Genomic DNA, 16,600 nt, shown 5'->3' on the forward strand with positions numbered 1-16,600 from the left:
AAAACCTACTGCGTTACTCCGTTTAGTTACTTATATCATAACTGTATCTTCAAAAATGTGAAAAGTTTTTGCAAAAAAGATGATTCGAGTGTCTCTAATCAAGAACCGTAAATAATTACCTAAGTTGTAAACGCACTGTTTACTGAGCTTGTAGTTGTTTTGCGACCGAAGCGAGTTATAATTTAATCGGTCGTGCTGCGAACGGGCCTCAACCACTGATTAATAGCAATTAGACGGGACCGAGGCCACAACAAAAAAGAAGACGAAATACGTAAAGGAAAAGAAGAAGAGGAGGAATTTCGCGGCAAGTTATTGCCTTATCTGGCGATCGGAGGTGCGCTTCTCGGTCGATACACATCGGGTGCGATATTAGGAGGGACTCGATTATTACCCATTTTTGCCATGGAGGTTAATTAGGTACAGAGTAAGGTAATTGGCGGTACGGGTAATTGCCGGCCTGCAATCCCGCTGCTATGATTTTAATCGTCCCCCGAAGAGATCGTATAGGTGCGTTCTTTTAGTGGGTATAACAAAGTTGCAAGAAATCTTAAATTGTTCTAAATATTTTGAGAAACAACAACGAACCCAACTTCGTTTCAACCACACTATTGGCTGTATGGTTGGTGCTTACCACGTTTGTTGGTAAGGAACTTAAGGCATTATTTGGATACTACCTCAATTCTACTGTTGTGGGCATTTGCCTTTCAAAATCAAAAATGTAAAAAAGGCAAAGCAGGTGAATAGACATGACCTCAAATAGCATACTACTTTCAAGTAGGGTAGCTTTCAGAGTAGAAACCTTACAAGCCAAATGTTAGTGATATTCTTGACGTAGAAATCTAAATTTAGCTTTAAATCTGCATGCATATGTCTTATTCATCACTTGGTGGTCTTGAAGAATCGACAGAACCTTTAACCCTCACTAACACCTTCTTCTTCTCGTCCCTTATGCATGATCTACACGTAGAGGACCTCTGTCCACTATTATTCGATATGTGGTATCCCACACCATTCTCTGATATTGCGGAGCATGAATGTTGTTTTTGTCTCGGCACCACGTCTCTCCTCAATTTTGCCTCGGACAATTAGCTTCGGTATAAAGTATCGACTGTCCGTAAGTATGTTCCCCAGATAAGACGTTTTTCGTTGTTTTACGATATTTAGAAGTTCTACCGTTTTCTACCTTAGCTCTCATCCAGACATCTTCTATTCGTTTCAATGATCTGACCATGAGTGACCATGTTTTCACTCCATACAAGATGGGCCATATATAGATCATTTGCAATGATCACTTGCAAGCTCTCAGGTATGTACCGGAGACATGTTAGCAACGATTCTCGGCAACGAAATCGGCAGTTCGTTTTTCCACCAGTGGTCGCGCGTATTCACTTTACGCTTTCTACCGTTTGTTCTCCCGTCTAGCCTGCTCTTGCTATAACTACTGTAGAAATATAAAATACAAATAAATAATTAAAAATTTATTATAGTAATTATTGTGCATCATTCTAGGATTAAGTCAAAGATGCAAAGATAAGTTAATAAACTTGTTTTTTTTAAGGGTTGAACATCGACCGTTGCTGGGGGTTTTTTTCACTAAATCGACTAAGAGTAGATATAGGAATAATATCCTGTCAAAAACTCAGAAAGGCCGGGTACTTTAAGAGAGTGAGGGTTAATTAAATGCGAGGTGGTGGAAAAAGTAGAAACATTTTACAATTTAAATTGTTTTTAAGGGTTGAAAATGGACCGTTGCTGGGGGTTTTTTTTACTAAATCGACTAAGGGTAGATATAGGAATAATATGCTGTCAAAAACTCAGAAAGGCCGGGTACTTTAAGGGAGTGAGGGTTAATCAAATGGGAAATATTAAGAAAAATTTACCAAGTATTTTGTTTAAACATTTTTTAAGGGTTGAAAATGGACCGTTGCTGGGGGTTTTTTCACGAAATCGACTAAGGGTAGATATAGGAATATTATCCTGTCAAAAACTCAGAAAGGCCGGGTACTTTAAGGAAGTGAGGGTTAATCAAATGGGAAATATTAAGAAAAATAAACCAAGTATTTTGTTTAAACACTTTTTAAGGGTTGAAAATGGACCGTTGCTGGGGGTTTTTTTCACGAAATCGACTAAGGGTAGATATAAGAATATTATCCTGTCAAAAACTCAGAAAGGCTGGGTACTTTAAGGAAGTGAGGGTTAATCAAATGGGAAATATTAAGAAAAATAAACCAAGTATTTTGTTTAAACACTTTTTAAGGGTTGAAAATGGACCGTTGCTGGGGGTTTTTTTCACGAAATCGACTAAGGGTAGATATAAGAATATTATCCTGTCAAAAACTCAGAAAGGCTGGGTACTTTAAGGAAGTGAGGGTTAATCAAATGGGAAATATTAAGAAAAATAAACCAAGTATTTTGTTTAAACACTTTTTAAGGGTTGAAAATGGACCGTTGCTGGGGGTTTTTTTCACTAAATCGACTAAGGGTAGATATAAGAATATTATCCTGTCAAAAACTCAGAAAGGCCGGGTACTTTAAGGGAGTGAGGGTTAATTAAATGCGAGGTGGTGGAAAAAGTAGAAACATTTTACAATTTAAATTGTTTTTAAGGGTTGAAAATGGACCGTTGCTGGGGGTTTTTTTTACTAAATCGACTAAGGGTAGATATAGGAATAATATGCTGTCAAAAACTCAGAAAGGCCGGGTACTTTAAGGGAGTGAGGGTTAATCAAATGGGAAATATTAAGAAAAATTTACCAAGTATTTTGTTTAAACATTTTTTAAGGGTTGAAAATGGACCGTTGCTGGGGGTTTTTTCACGAAATCGACTAAGGGTAGATATAGGAATATTATCCTGTCAAAAACTCAGAAAGGCCGGGTACTTTAAGGAAGTGAGGGTTAATCAAATGGGAAATATTAAGAAAAATAAACCAAGTATTTTGTTTAAACACTTTTTAAGGGTTGAAAATGGACCGTTGCTGGGGGTTTTTTTCACGAAATCGACTAAGGGTAGATATAAGAATATTATCCTGTCAAAAACTCAGAAAGGCCGGGTACTTTAAGGGAGTGAGGGTTAATTAAATGCGAGGTGGTGGAAAAAGTAGAAACATTTTACAATTTAAATTGTTTTTAAGGGTTGAAAATGGACCGTTGCAGGGGTTTTTTTTTACTAAATCGACTAAGGGTAGATATAGGAATAATATGCTGTCAAAAACTCAGAAAGGCCGGGTACTTTAAGGGAGTGAGGGTTAATTAAATGCGAGGTGGTGGAAAAAGTAGAAACATTTTACAATTTAAATTGTTTTTAAGGGTTGAAAATGGACCGTTGCTGGGGTTTTTTTTTACTAAATCGACTAAGGGTAGATATAGGAATAATATGCTGTCAAAAACTCAGAAAGGCCGGGTACTTTAAGGGAGTGAGGGTTAATTAAATGCGAGGTGGTGGAAAAAGTAGAAACATTTTACAATTTAAATTGTTTTTAAGGGTTGAAAATGGACCGTTGCTGGGGGTTTTTTTCACGAAATCGACTAAGGGTAGATATAGGAATAATATGCTGTCAAAAACTCAGAAATGCCGGGTACTTTAAGGGAGTGAGGGTTAATCAAATGGGAAATATTAAGAAAAATTTACCAAGTATTTTGTTTAAACATTTTTTAAGGGTTGAAAATGGACCGTTGCTGGGGGTTTTTTTCACGAAATCGACTAAGGGTAGATATAGGAATATTATCCTGTCAAAAACTCAGAAAGGCCGGGTACTTTAAGGGAGTGAGGGTTAATTAAATGCAAGGTGGTGGAAAAAGTAGAAACATTTTACAATTTAAATTGTTTTTAAGGGTTGAAAATGGACCGTTGCTGGGGGTTTTTTTCACAAAATCGACTAAGGGTAGATATAGGAATAATATCCTGTCAAAAACTCAGAAAGGCCGGGTACTTTAAGGAAGTGAGGGTTAATCAAATGGGAAATATTAAGAAAAATAAACCAAGTATTTTGTTTAAACACTTTTTAAGGGTTGAAAATGGACCGTTGCTGGGGGTTTTTTTCACGAAATCGACTAAGGGTAGATATAGGAATATTATCCTGTCAAAAACTCAGAAAGGCCGGGTACTTTAAGGGAGTGAGGGTTAATTAAATGCGAGGTGGTGGAAAAAGTAGAAACATTTTACAATTTAAATTGTTTTTAAGGGTTGAAAATGGACCGTTGCTGGGGTTTTTTTTCACCAAATCGACTAAGGGTAGATACAGGAATAATATCCTGTCAAAAACTCAGAAAGGCCGGGTACTTTAAGGGAGTGAGGGTTAATTAAATGCGAGGTGGTGGAAAAAGTAGAAACATTTTACAATTTAAATTGTTTTTAAGGGTTGAAAATGGACCGTTGCTGGGGTTTTTTTTTACTAAATCGACTAAGGGTAGATATAGGAATAATATGCTGTCAAAAACTCAGAAAGGCCGGGTACTTTAAGGGAGTGAGGGTTAATTAAATGCGAGGTGGTGGAAAAAGTAGAAACATTTTACAATTTAAATTGTTTTTAAGGGTTGAAAATGGACCGTTGCTGGGGGTTTTTTTCACGAAATCGACTAAGGGTAGATATAGGAATATTATCCTGTCAAAAACTCAGAAAGGCCGGGTACTTTAAGGGAGTGAGGGTTAATTAAATGCGAGGTGGTGGAAAAAGTAGAAACATTTTACAATTTAAATTGTTTTTAAGGGTTGAAAATGGACCGTTGCTGGGGGTTTTTTTCACGAAATCGACTAAGGGTAGATATAGGAATATTATCCTGTCAAAAACTCAGAAAGGCCGGGTACTTTAAGGGAGTGAGGGTTAATTAAATGCGAGGTGGTGGAAAAAGTAGAAACATTTTACAATTTAAATTGTTTTTAAGGGTTGAAAATGGACCGTTGCTGGGGGTTTTTTTTTACTAAATCGACTAAGGGTAGATATAGGAATAATATGCTGTCAAAAACTCAGAAAGGCCGGGTACTTTAAGGGAGTGAGGGTTAATTAAATGCGAGGTGGTGGAAAAAGTAGAAACATTTTACAATTTAAATTGTTTTTAAGGGTTGAAAATGGACCGTTGCAGGGGTTTTTTTTTACTAAATCGACTAAGGGTAGATATAGGAATAATATGCTGTCAAAAACTCAGAAAGGCCGGGTACTTTAAGGGAGTGAGGGTTAATTAAATGCGAGGTGGTGGAAAAAGTAGAAACATTTTACAATTTAAATTGTTTTTAAGGGTTGAAAATGGACCGTTGCTGGGGTTTTTTTTTACTAAATCGACTAAGGGTAGATATAGGAATAATATGCTGTCAAAAACTCAGAAAGGCCGGGTACTTTAAGGGAGTGAGGGTTAATTAAATGCGAGGTGGTGGAAAAAGTAGAAACATTTTACAATTTAAATTGTTTTTAAGGGTTGAAAATGGACCGTTGCTGGGGGTTTTTTTCACGAAATCGACTAAGGGTAGATATAGGAATAATATGCTGTCAAAAACTCAGAAATGCCGGGTACTTTAAGGGAGTGAGGGTTAATCAAATGGGAAATATTAAGAAAAATTTACCAAGTATTTTGTTTAAACATTTTTTAAGGGTTGAAAATGGACCGTTGCTGGGGGTTTTTTTCACGAAATCGACTAAGGGTAGATATAGGAATATTATCCTGTCAAAAACTCAGAAAGGCCGGGTACTTTAAGGGAGTGAGGGTTAATTAAATGCAAGGTGGTGGAAAAAGTAGAAACATTTTACAATTTAAATTGTTTTTAAGGGTTGAAAATGGACCGTTGCTGGGGGTTTTTTTCACAAAATCGACTAAGGGTAGATATAGGAATAATATCCTGTCAAAAACTCAGAAAGGCCGGGTACTTTAAGGAAGTGAGGGTTAATCAAATGGGAAATATTAAGAAAAATAAACCAAGTATTTTGTTTAAACACTTTTTAAGGGTTGAAAATGGACCGTTGCTGGGGGTTTTTTTCACGAAATCGACTAAGGGTAGATATAGGAATATTATCCTGTCAAAAACTCAGAAAGGCCGGGTACTTTAAGGGAGTGAGGGTTAATTAAATGCGAGGTGGTGGAAAAAGTAGAAACATTTTACAATTTAAATTGTTTTTAAGGGTTGAAAATGGACCGTTGCTGGGGTTTTTTTTCACCAAATCGACTAAGGGTAGATACAGGAATAATATCCTGTCAAAAACTCAGAAAGGCCGGGTACTTTAAGGGAGTGAGGGTTAATTAAATGCGAGGTGGTGGAAAAAGTAGAAACATTTTACAATTTAAATTGTTTTTAAGGGTTGAAAATGGACCGTTGCTGGGGTTTTTTTTTACTAAATCGACTAAGGGTAGATATAGGAATAATATGCTGTCAAAAACTCAGAAAGGCCGGGTACTTTAAGGGAGTGAGGGTTAATTAAATGCGAGGTGGTGGAAAAAGTAGAAACATTTTACAATTTAAATTGTTTTTAAGGGTTGAAAATGGACCGTTGCTGGGGGTTTTTTTCACGAAATCGACTAAGGGTAGATATAGGAATATTATCCTGTCAAAAACTCAGAAAGGCCGGGTACTTTAAGGGAGTGAGGGTTAATTAAATGCGAGGTGGTGGAAAAAGTAGAAACATTTTACAATTTAAATTGTTTTTAAGGGTTGAAAATGGACCGTTGCTGGGGGTTTTTTTCACGAAATCGACTAAGGGTAGATATAGGAATATTATCCTGTCAAAAACTCAGAAAGGCCGGGTACTTTAAGGGAGTGAGGGTTAATTAAATGCGAGGTGGTGGAAAAAGTAGAAACATTTTACAATTTAAATTGTTTTTAAGGGTTGAAAATGGACCGTTGCTGGGGGTTTTTTTTTACTAAATCGACTAAGGGTAGATATAGGAATAATATGCTGTCAAAAACTCAGAAATGCCGGGTACTTTAAGGGAGTGAGGGTTAATCAAATGGGAAATATTAAGAAAAATTTACCAAGTATTTTGTTTAAACATTTTTTAAGGGTTGAAAATGGACCGTTGCTGGGGGTTTTTTTCACGAAATCGACTAAGGGTAGATATAGGAATATTATCCTGTCAAAAACTCAGAAAGGCCGGGTACTTTAAGGGAGTGAGGGTTAATTAAATGCAAGGTGGTGGAAAAAGTAGAAACATTTTACAATTTAAATTGTTTTTAAGGGTTGAAAATGGACCGTTGCTGGGGGTTTTTTTCACTAAATCGACTAAGGGTAGATATAGGAATAATATCCTGTCAAAAACTCAGAAAGGCCGGGTACTTTAAGGGAGTGAGGGTTAATCAAATGGGAAATATTAAGAAAAATTTACCAAGTATTTTGTTTAAACATTTTTTAAGGGTTGAAAATGGACCGTTGCTGGGGGTTTTTTTCACAAAATCGACTAAGGGTAGATATAGGAATAATATGCTGTCAAAAACTCAGAAATGCCGGGTACTTTAAGGGAGTGAGGGTTAATCAAATGGGAAATATTAAGAAAAATTTACCAAGTATTTTGTTTAAACATTTTTTAAGGGTTGAAAATGGACCGTTGCTGGGGGTTTTTTTCACGAAATCGACTAAGGGTAGATATAGGAATATTATCCTGTCAAAAACTCAGAAAGGCCGGGTACTTTAAGGGAGTGAGGGTTAATTAAATGCAAGGTGGTGGAAAAAGTAGAAACATTTTACAATTTAAATTGTTTTTAAGGGTTGAAAATGGACCGTTGCTGGGGGTTTTTTTCACTAAATCGACTAAGGGTAGATATAGGAATAATATCCTGTCAAAAACTCAGAAAGGCCGGGTACTTTAAGGGAGTGAGGGTTAATTAAATGCGAGGTGGTGGAAAAAGTAGAAACATTTTACAATTTAAATTGTTTTTAAGGGTTGAAAATGGACCGTTGCTGGGGGTTTTTTTCACAAAATCGACTAAGGGTAGATATAGGAATAATATCCTGTCAAAAACTCAGAAAGGCCGGGTACTTTAAGGAAGTGAGGGTTAATCAAATGGGAAATATTAAGAAAAATAAACCAAGTATTTTGTTTAAACACTTTTTAAGGGTTGAAAATGGACCGTTGCTGGGGGTTTTTTTCACGAAATCGACTAAGGGTAGATATAGGAATATTATCCTGTCAAAAACTCAGAAAGGCCGGGTACTTTAAGGGAGTGAGGGTTAATTAAATGCGAGGTGGTGGAAAAAGTAGAAACATTTTACAATTTAAATTGTTTTTAAGGGTTGAAAATGGACCGTTGCTGGGGTTTTTTTTCACCAAATCGACTAAGGGTAGATACAGGAATAATATCCTGTCAAAAACTCAGAAAGGCCGGGTACTTTAAGGGAGTGAGGGTTAATTAAATGCGAGGTGGTGGAAAAAGTAGAAACATTTTACAATTTAAATTGTTTTTAAGGGTTGAAAATGGACCGTTGCTGGGGTTTTTTTTTACTAAATCGACTAAGGGTAGATATAGGAATAATATGCTGTCAAAAACTCAGAAAGGCCGGGTACTTTAAGGGAGTGAGGGTTAATTAAATGCGAGGTGGTGGAAAAAGTAGAAACATTTTACAATTTAAATTGTTTTTAAGGGTTGAAAATGGACCGTTGCTGGGGGTTTTTTTCACGAAATCGACTAAGGGTAGATATAGGAATATTATCCTGTCAAAAACTCAGAAAGGCCGGGTACTTTAAGGGAGTGAGGGTTAATTAAATGCGAGGTGGTGGAAAAAGTAGAAACATTTTACAATTTAAATTGTTTTTAAGGGTTGAAAATGGACCGTTGCTGGGGGTTTTTTTCACGAAATCGACTAAGGGTAGATATAGGAATATTATCCTGTCAAAAACTCAGAAAGGCCGGGTACTTTAAGGGAGTGAGGGTTAATTAAATGCGAGGTGGTGGAAAAAGTAGAAACATTTTACAATTTAAATTGTTTTTAAGGGTTGAAAATGGACCGTTGCTGGGGGTTTTTTTTTACTAAATCGACTAAGGGTAGATATAGGAATAATATGCTGTCAAAAACTCAGAAATGCCGGGTACTTTAAGGGAGTGAGGGTTAATCAAATGGGAAATATTAAGAAAAATTTACCAAGTATTTTGTTTAAACATTTTTTAAGGGTTGAAAATGGACCGTTGCTGGGGGTTTTTTTCACGAAATCGACTAAGGGTAGATATAGGAATATTATCCTGTCAAAAACTCAGAAAGGCCGGGTACTTTAAGGGAGTGAGGGTTAATTAAATGCAAGGTGGTGGAAAAAGTAGAAACATTTTACAATTTAAATTGTTTTTAAGGGTTGAAAATGGACCGTTGCTGGGGGTTTTTTTCACTAAATCGACTAAGGGTAGATATAGGAATAATATCCTGTCAAAAACTCAGAAAGGCCGGGTACTTTAAGGGAGTGAGGGTTAATCAAATGGGAAATATTAAGAAAAATTTACCAAGTATTTTGTTTAAACATTTTTTAAGGGTTGAAAATGGACCGTTGCTGGGGGTTTTTTTTCACAAAATCGACTAAGGGTAGATATAGGAATAATATCCTGTCAAAAACTCAGAAAGGCCGGGTACTTTAAGGAAGTGAGGGTTAATCAAATGGGAAATATTAAGAAAAATAAACCAAGTATTTTGTTTAAACACTTTTTAAGGGTTGAAAATGGACCGTTGCTGGGGGTTTTTTTCACGAAATCGACTAAGGGTAGATATAGGAATATTATCCTGTCAAAAACTCAGAAAGGCCGGGTACTTTAAGGGAGTGAGGGTTAATTAAATGCGAGGTGGTGGAAAAAGTAGAAACATTTTACAATTTAAATTGTTTTTAAGGGTTGAAAATGGACCGTTGCTGAGGGTTTTTTTCACTAAATCGACTAAGGGTAGATATAAGAATATTATCCTGTCAAAAACTCAGAAAGGCCGGGTACTTTAAGGGAGTGAGGGTTAATCAAATGGGAAATATTAAGAAAAATTTACCAAGTATTTTGTTTAAACATTTTTTAAGGGTTGAAAATGGACCGTTGCTGGGGGTTTTTTTCACTAAATCGACTAAGGGTAGATATAAGAATAATATCCTGTCAAAAACTCAGAAAGGCCGGGTACTTTAAGGGAGTGAGGGTTAATTAAATGCGAGGTGGTGGAAAAAGTAGAAACATTTTACAATTTAAATTGTTTTTAAGGGTTGAAAATGGACCGTTGCTGGGGGTTTTTTTTACTAAATCGACTAAGGGTAGATATAGGAATAATATGCTGTCAAAAACTCCGAAAGGCCGGGTACTTTAAGGGAGTGAGGGTTAATCAAATGGGAAATATTAAGAAAAATAAACCAAGTATTTTGTTTAAACACTTTTTAAGGGTTGAAAATGGACCGTTGCTGGGGTTTTTTTTCACCAAATCGACTAAGGGTAGATACAGGAATAATATCCTGTCAAAAACTCAGAAAGGCTGGGTGAGTGAGGGTTAATCAAATAGGAAATATTAAGAAAAATATACCAAGTATTTTGTTTAAACATTTTTTAAGGGTTGAAAATGGACCGTTGCTAAATGTTTTTTTCGCTAAATCGACTTAGCAGTTCATTCAGACATTTTCAGTAATTGTAGGTTATGGTTGTTGACTCATTTGCCATATCAATCATTTTTGTATTTGTAATACCACTTATAAGGGTATCTATAGTAGTAGGGTATCTATCCTTTATTTAATTTTGTTAACTATGACAACACTGCAGACATTTCGTATTTCAAGAAAATTTGACTTCTTTATATCAAAGGAGCGCCGACAATGATTATGGAAGGCCGCGTGCCGGTGGCGGACGCACTTCTTTTTATGGAGTGTAGGATTAAGATAATAAATTAGGCCAGTCAGCTTTTGTCTTCGCCTATTTTTATATTTTTTAACGGTCATTTTAACATGTAAATATAATCTCTTCAAACAGAAAAATTACAGTCATGTAATTCTCTTTTGCCTTGGTGTTGGTAATTCTAATTTCTTGGATATTTTACAAAGCTTTTACTTTGCTTGGAAAATCGTTATTATTGCAACCAACTTTATAAAATTTGCCAGTTACTTTGGCACGGTTAAATACTTCACAGTTCATTCGCTTCTTGTACGTTGTGCTAACTGGGAATTGCCTACTCGTTTCCCAAGTGTCCCAAGGGAGTTATTTCCAAATTGTTCATTTAAGAAACTGTTTCTTATTCGCAATGTAAGTATGTTTGAGTAGTAATAAATTACAGTTTAGCATAAAGAAAGTTGAAAATATCACAAATTTGTAACTTATATCGGGTGTCCAGGAGAACACGGGGACATAACTGATTAACATTGAAAATCGTTTTTTTCTTGTGTCTGTACAGTTGGGTAATTATTGTAAAACTTTTTAAATTGAAGTCGTAGAGCGTCTATAAAACTATTAAACTGAACTGGTTAAGGTTGTGACTGTTGAGGGTTGTGATCATAATTTTGATTTTTTATTAATTTTGGATTTTGTATGTACTTTCTACAAACTAATTGTAGTTTTATCATTCTTGAAAATTTATTAAAAAGCTAAATAGACTGAAAACAATCAAGATGCCTGTTTCTTGTCGACGGTAAAATTGCAAGATTGAAATTTAAACTAAAAGTTTTTAGTTTTCCAACTAAATCATCCTTACAGAGGAATAAAAATAACCTCTTGCTTTTTCTGGATACCCGGTATGTGGTTTTACACAAAACTCAAGATAGATCGTTCTTATAGTGCGATGTTATTTTTTTTACAAAATAACGAAATGTAAGCATTTGAATTTTTTAGGAATAGGATCAAGGAAGTCGAATTTCGACATTTTTGGGTTGCGTTCAATAGAGGAGAAATAAGTCCAGCGGCTGTACTTTCAGAGGTCGAGAGGGATTTATTTTCTTTTCACCCCGAGTATGCTCTGGTACACTGCGTGTCTGCCGACTTAAAAATGTCCAAGGGCATTGCACGAAAAATTAGGTAATTTTTGTGTTTGCTATCTCTTATTTTTATAGATACATTATTGCAGTTTTAACAACAGTTTAGAACATTTTCGTGTAATTTACGGATGTGACCAGCAATTTTTATTTTGGTTTTTACTACAGGGTGAAATTGAAAAACTGTACTTATTTATAGACATTTACTTTAATAAAACTTGAAGTATTTTTTTATAATAAAAAAGGTGCGCACTACACACGATACGTTTTCTGTTTATGCTCACTAACAGTAACAGCTTTTTTGTGGTAGTATTGAGCGCTTTTTTTGATTTGAGTAAAAGGACAAAATGTATCAGAGACAATATGAAAGGTGGGTTTATAAAATCAATAAAATAAAATAATTGTTGAAAGTTGCTGTTTGCTATGTCGTTGCGTTTATAAAAAAATAAATAATATATAAATAAGAGATAAGATAAAATAAGATAAGCTTGCGAACTTATTTTAACTTCCTTTTTTGTTTTTTTTTGTTAACCTTAAACACTAATTTTGATTGGTTCTGTTTTGAATAAATTCAAATTTTAAATCGGGAAGTCCTTTAAAAGCAATTATTTAAAAACAAATTAGGTTTAAAGCAATTTATTTGCTGGACTTAATTATACATAAATTATTATTTTGGAAATCACGCTAGAAGACATACTACATAACTACCTGTACTTCTTTTAGGGATGGCATCAGCTGAGGTAATAATAAATATCTGGTAGTTTCTCTACAGTAATTTTTATTTTGTTCTGTAAACAGTGTAAACCCTTTTCAACCACAGCAGATCATTTATATTATTAAATTATTTTTATTTTATTGGTTTTATAAACCCAGCTGAAGTCGAGTTGTTTTCGGCTGAATAAACACCTGAATGTTTTATGTTTTATTTTATATTTTTAGGTCAAAATTTGGGGTTGGTGGTTTTACCCATTGGCCTCAGCAGGGCAAAGTGGGCTATGCACTTCTGCAGTTTTCCAAGGGTTTCAAAATAATTCATTTGATCACAAAGCCCAAATATTTCCACAAACCTAAATATTTGTACTTATGGAGGGCATTGGTAGATTTACGGCAGTTGTGCATATTATAAGTTATAGTTGGCTGTGTTCTGCTGTTTTTTATTTTTCAGATTTCTTGAAGTTTTTCAGGTTCAAGACCGAACCTAAGTCAGTGGTCTTGTGTTGGGACGACTAGGTTAATGTTATTTTCTACTTAGTTAAAAAAAGTGCAAAATTCCATTTTCCCAACAAACCTTTTTGATGCGGTGAGACGCAAAGCCCAAAAATCGAAAATAAATGAATAACTCTCCTCAACCAACTTATAGAACATATTTCCAACAATTTATTATGTTTATATTTCAATAATATACAGGGTGTCTTAGAAATAAGTACCGTAAATTTAGGGATAAACTCAGCTGGCCCAAATATGAAAAAAGTTAAAATATACGTGGATCCGAAAACTCTTCGTTTTCGAGATATAGAGAGTCAAACACTCTAAAAAACACAAAACTATAAACTTCTGCAAAACCGTCTCATCAATTTAACTCAAACTTTGTGGGTAGTGAAGGTTGTTTATTTTCAATAATTTTATATATTTTTTAAATACATTTATTTGTTTTATTCTATTTATTCTTTATTTATTAATACATGTATTTCTGAGACACCCTGTATTTTTATATTTTATTAGGAAAATAAGTGTGTTTGTGTCATTTCATACAAATTTTTATTGAACAAATAGTTTTATAAAATGATGAGTCAATAGAGCCCGTTTATGTGCCTGATTTTATGTACAATTGTAACTAGATTATATACATTTAAAAATAAAACAAAAACCTACGATGTTTTCAATTTGTCAATGACGTTGAGAATTACTTTATTTTACTAGTACTATTAGGTCTACTAGTTTTTATTAGGTTAGGTTAGGTATTATTGTAACTCTTATTGGGTGTTTCAACCACGGAGTATAGCACTCATAACAAAAATAATTGTAAAGTAGGCGTCGTGACATAAGATGTCACGTAATAGAATAGTTTGACCCTTACACTTTGACTCTTGCCATATACGATACGCCCCACAAAAAAGACGCCAACAGTGACAATTATACCTTCACTATAACACATGCAGGTATTAAAAACAAATAAAAAAAAACTAATTATGATCTAAACGAAATACTCGTAAATCGTAATATCTAATCTACAAAATCGTGCAGGGTTAACTTGCGTATTTCCAAATATCAAAAATGTAATTGCTAGAAAGTCGCTCTTATATTCGCTAACAAAACCAATTCAACCACTTTGTCAGATATATTCAGAGCAACCAAACTAAGAACTAAGCCTAAAAACGTTAAAACAAAAGCATACCCACAAGACGTGAGGAAAAGAAATAAATAATACGATATGACTCTTATTCTTTCTAGACAATTTTTATATAGGCTTTGCCAATTTTTCGGCGGTTTCCAACGACTTCGGCTTCTTATTCGTCGGCTTACATCAAAGAACACCGTCGTGGCGGTGTCTGGATCTAATGTAAACAGACATCACGCGTGAAAATAGAAAATGCTGAGCCTTGCAACAAGCTCCTGGTCAAAGAAGGCAATGTTGCCAATACGAACGTACTTAACCACCAACTGAATTATCTTTCAAAAATGTTTTTTTTTACGATACATCCATAAAAAAATAAGAGTCGGGCTTTCCAAGGTCTTCCAAGAATGTGATAGCTACATGTATCCTACTTAGAGAAAAATCCTTACTATTTTCAGCACCGCTCATTTAATTCACCTTACGTCCCTTAAAAGGGTCGGTCTTAAAAGTCGGCCTTTCAAAGGTCTCTCCAGAATGTAATAGATATATGTACACTAAGTCCTTTTAGTGAAAAAAACCCCCAGCAACGGTCCATTTTCAACCATTAAAAAATGTTTAAACAAAATCCTTGGTTTATTTTTCTTAATATTTCCCATTTGATTAACCCTCACTCCCTTAAAGTACCCGGCCTTTCTGAGTTTTTGACAGGATAATATTCCTATATCTACCCTTAGTCGATTTCGTGAAAAAAATCCCCAGCAACGGTCCATTTTCAACCCTTAAAAACAATTTAAATTGTAAAATGTTTCTACTTTTTCCACCACCTCGCATTTAATTAACCCTCACTCCCTTAAAGTACCCGGCCTTTCTGAGTTTTTGACAGGATAATATTCCTAGATCTACCCTTAGTCGATTTCGTGAAAAAAATCCCCAGCAACGGTCCATTTTCAACCCTTAAAAAATGTTTAAACAAAATACTTGGTATATTTTTCTTAATATTTACCATTTGATTAACCCTCACTCCCTTAAAGTACCCGGCCTTTCTGAGTTTTTGACAGGATAATATTCCTATATCTACCCTTAGTCGATTTCGTGAAAAAAATCCCCAGCAACGGTCCATTTTCAACCTTTAAAAAATGTTTAAACAAAATACTTGGTATATTTTTCTTAATATTTCCCATTTGATTAACCCTCACTCCCTTAAAGTACCCGGCCTTTCTGAGTTTTTGACAGGATATTATTCCTGTATCTACCCTTAGTCGATTTAGTGAAAAAAACCCCCAGCAACGGTCCATTTTCAACCCTTAAAAACAATTTAAATTGTAAAATGTTTCTACTTTTTCCACCACCTCGCATTTAATTAACCCTCACTCCTTTAAAGTACCCGGCCTTTCTGAGTTTTTGACAGGATAATATTCCTAGATCTACCCTTAGTCGATTTCGTGAAAAAAATCCCCAGCAACGGTCCATTTTCAACCCTTAAAAAATGTTTAAACAAAATACTTGGTATATTTTTCTTAATATTTACCATTTGATTAACCCTCACTCCCTTAAAGTACCCGGCCTTTCTGAGTTTTTGACAGGATATTATTCCTGTATCTACCCGTAGTCGATTTAGTGAAAAAAACCCCCAGCAACGGTCCATTTTCAACCCTTAAAAACAATTTAAATTGTAAAATGTTTCTACTTTTTCCACCACCTCGCATTTAATTAACCCTCACTCCCTTAAAGTACCCGGCCTTTCTGAGTTTTTGACAGGATAATATTCCTATATCAACCCTTAGTCGATTTCGTGAAAAAAACCCCCAGCAACGGTCCATTTTCAACCTTTAAAAAATGTTTAAACAAAATACTTGGTATATTTTTCTTAATATTTCCCATTTGATTAACCCTCACTCCCTTAAAGTACCCGGCCTTTCTGAGTTTTTGACAGGATAATATTCCTATATCTACCCTTAGTCGATTTCGTGAAAAAAATCCCCAGCAACGGTCCATTTTCAACCCTTAAAAAATGTTTAAACAAAATACTTGGTATATTTTTCTTAATATTTACCATTTGATTAACCCTCACTCCCTTAAAGTACCCGGCCTTTCTGAGTTTTTGACAGGATAATATTCCTATATCAACCCTTAGTCGATTTCGTGAAAAAAACCCCCAGCAACGGTCCATTTTCAACCTTTAAAAAATGTTTAAACAAAATACTTGGTATATTTTTCTTAATATTTCCCATTTGATTAACCCTCACTCCCTTAAAGTACCCGGCCTTTCTGAGTTTTTGACAGGATAATATTCCTATATCTACCCTTAGTCGATTTCGTGAAAAAAATCCCCAGCAACGGTCCATTTTCAACCCTTAAAAAATGTTTAAACAAAATACTTGGTAT

Source organism: Ips typographus, linkage group LG7 (assembly GCF_016097725.1).
Source record: "Ips typographus isolate SLU linkage group LG7, UJ_Ityp_2.0, whole genome shotgun sequence".
In the NCBI taxonomy this organism is placed as follows: Eukaryota; Metazoa; Arthropoda; class Insecta; order Coleoptera; family Curculionidae; genus Ips; species Ips typographus.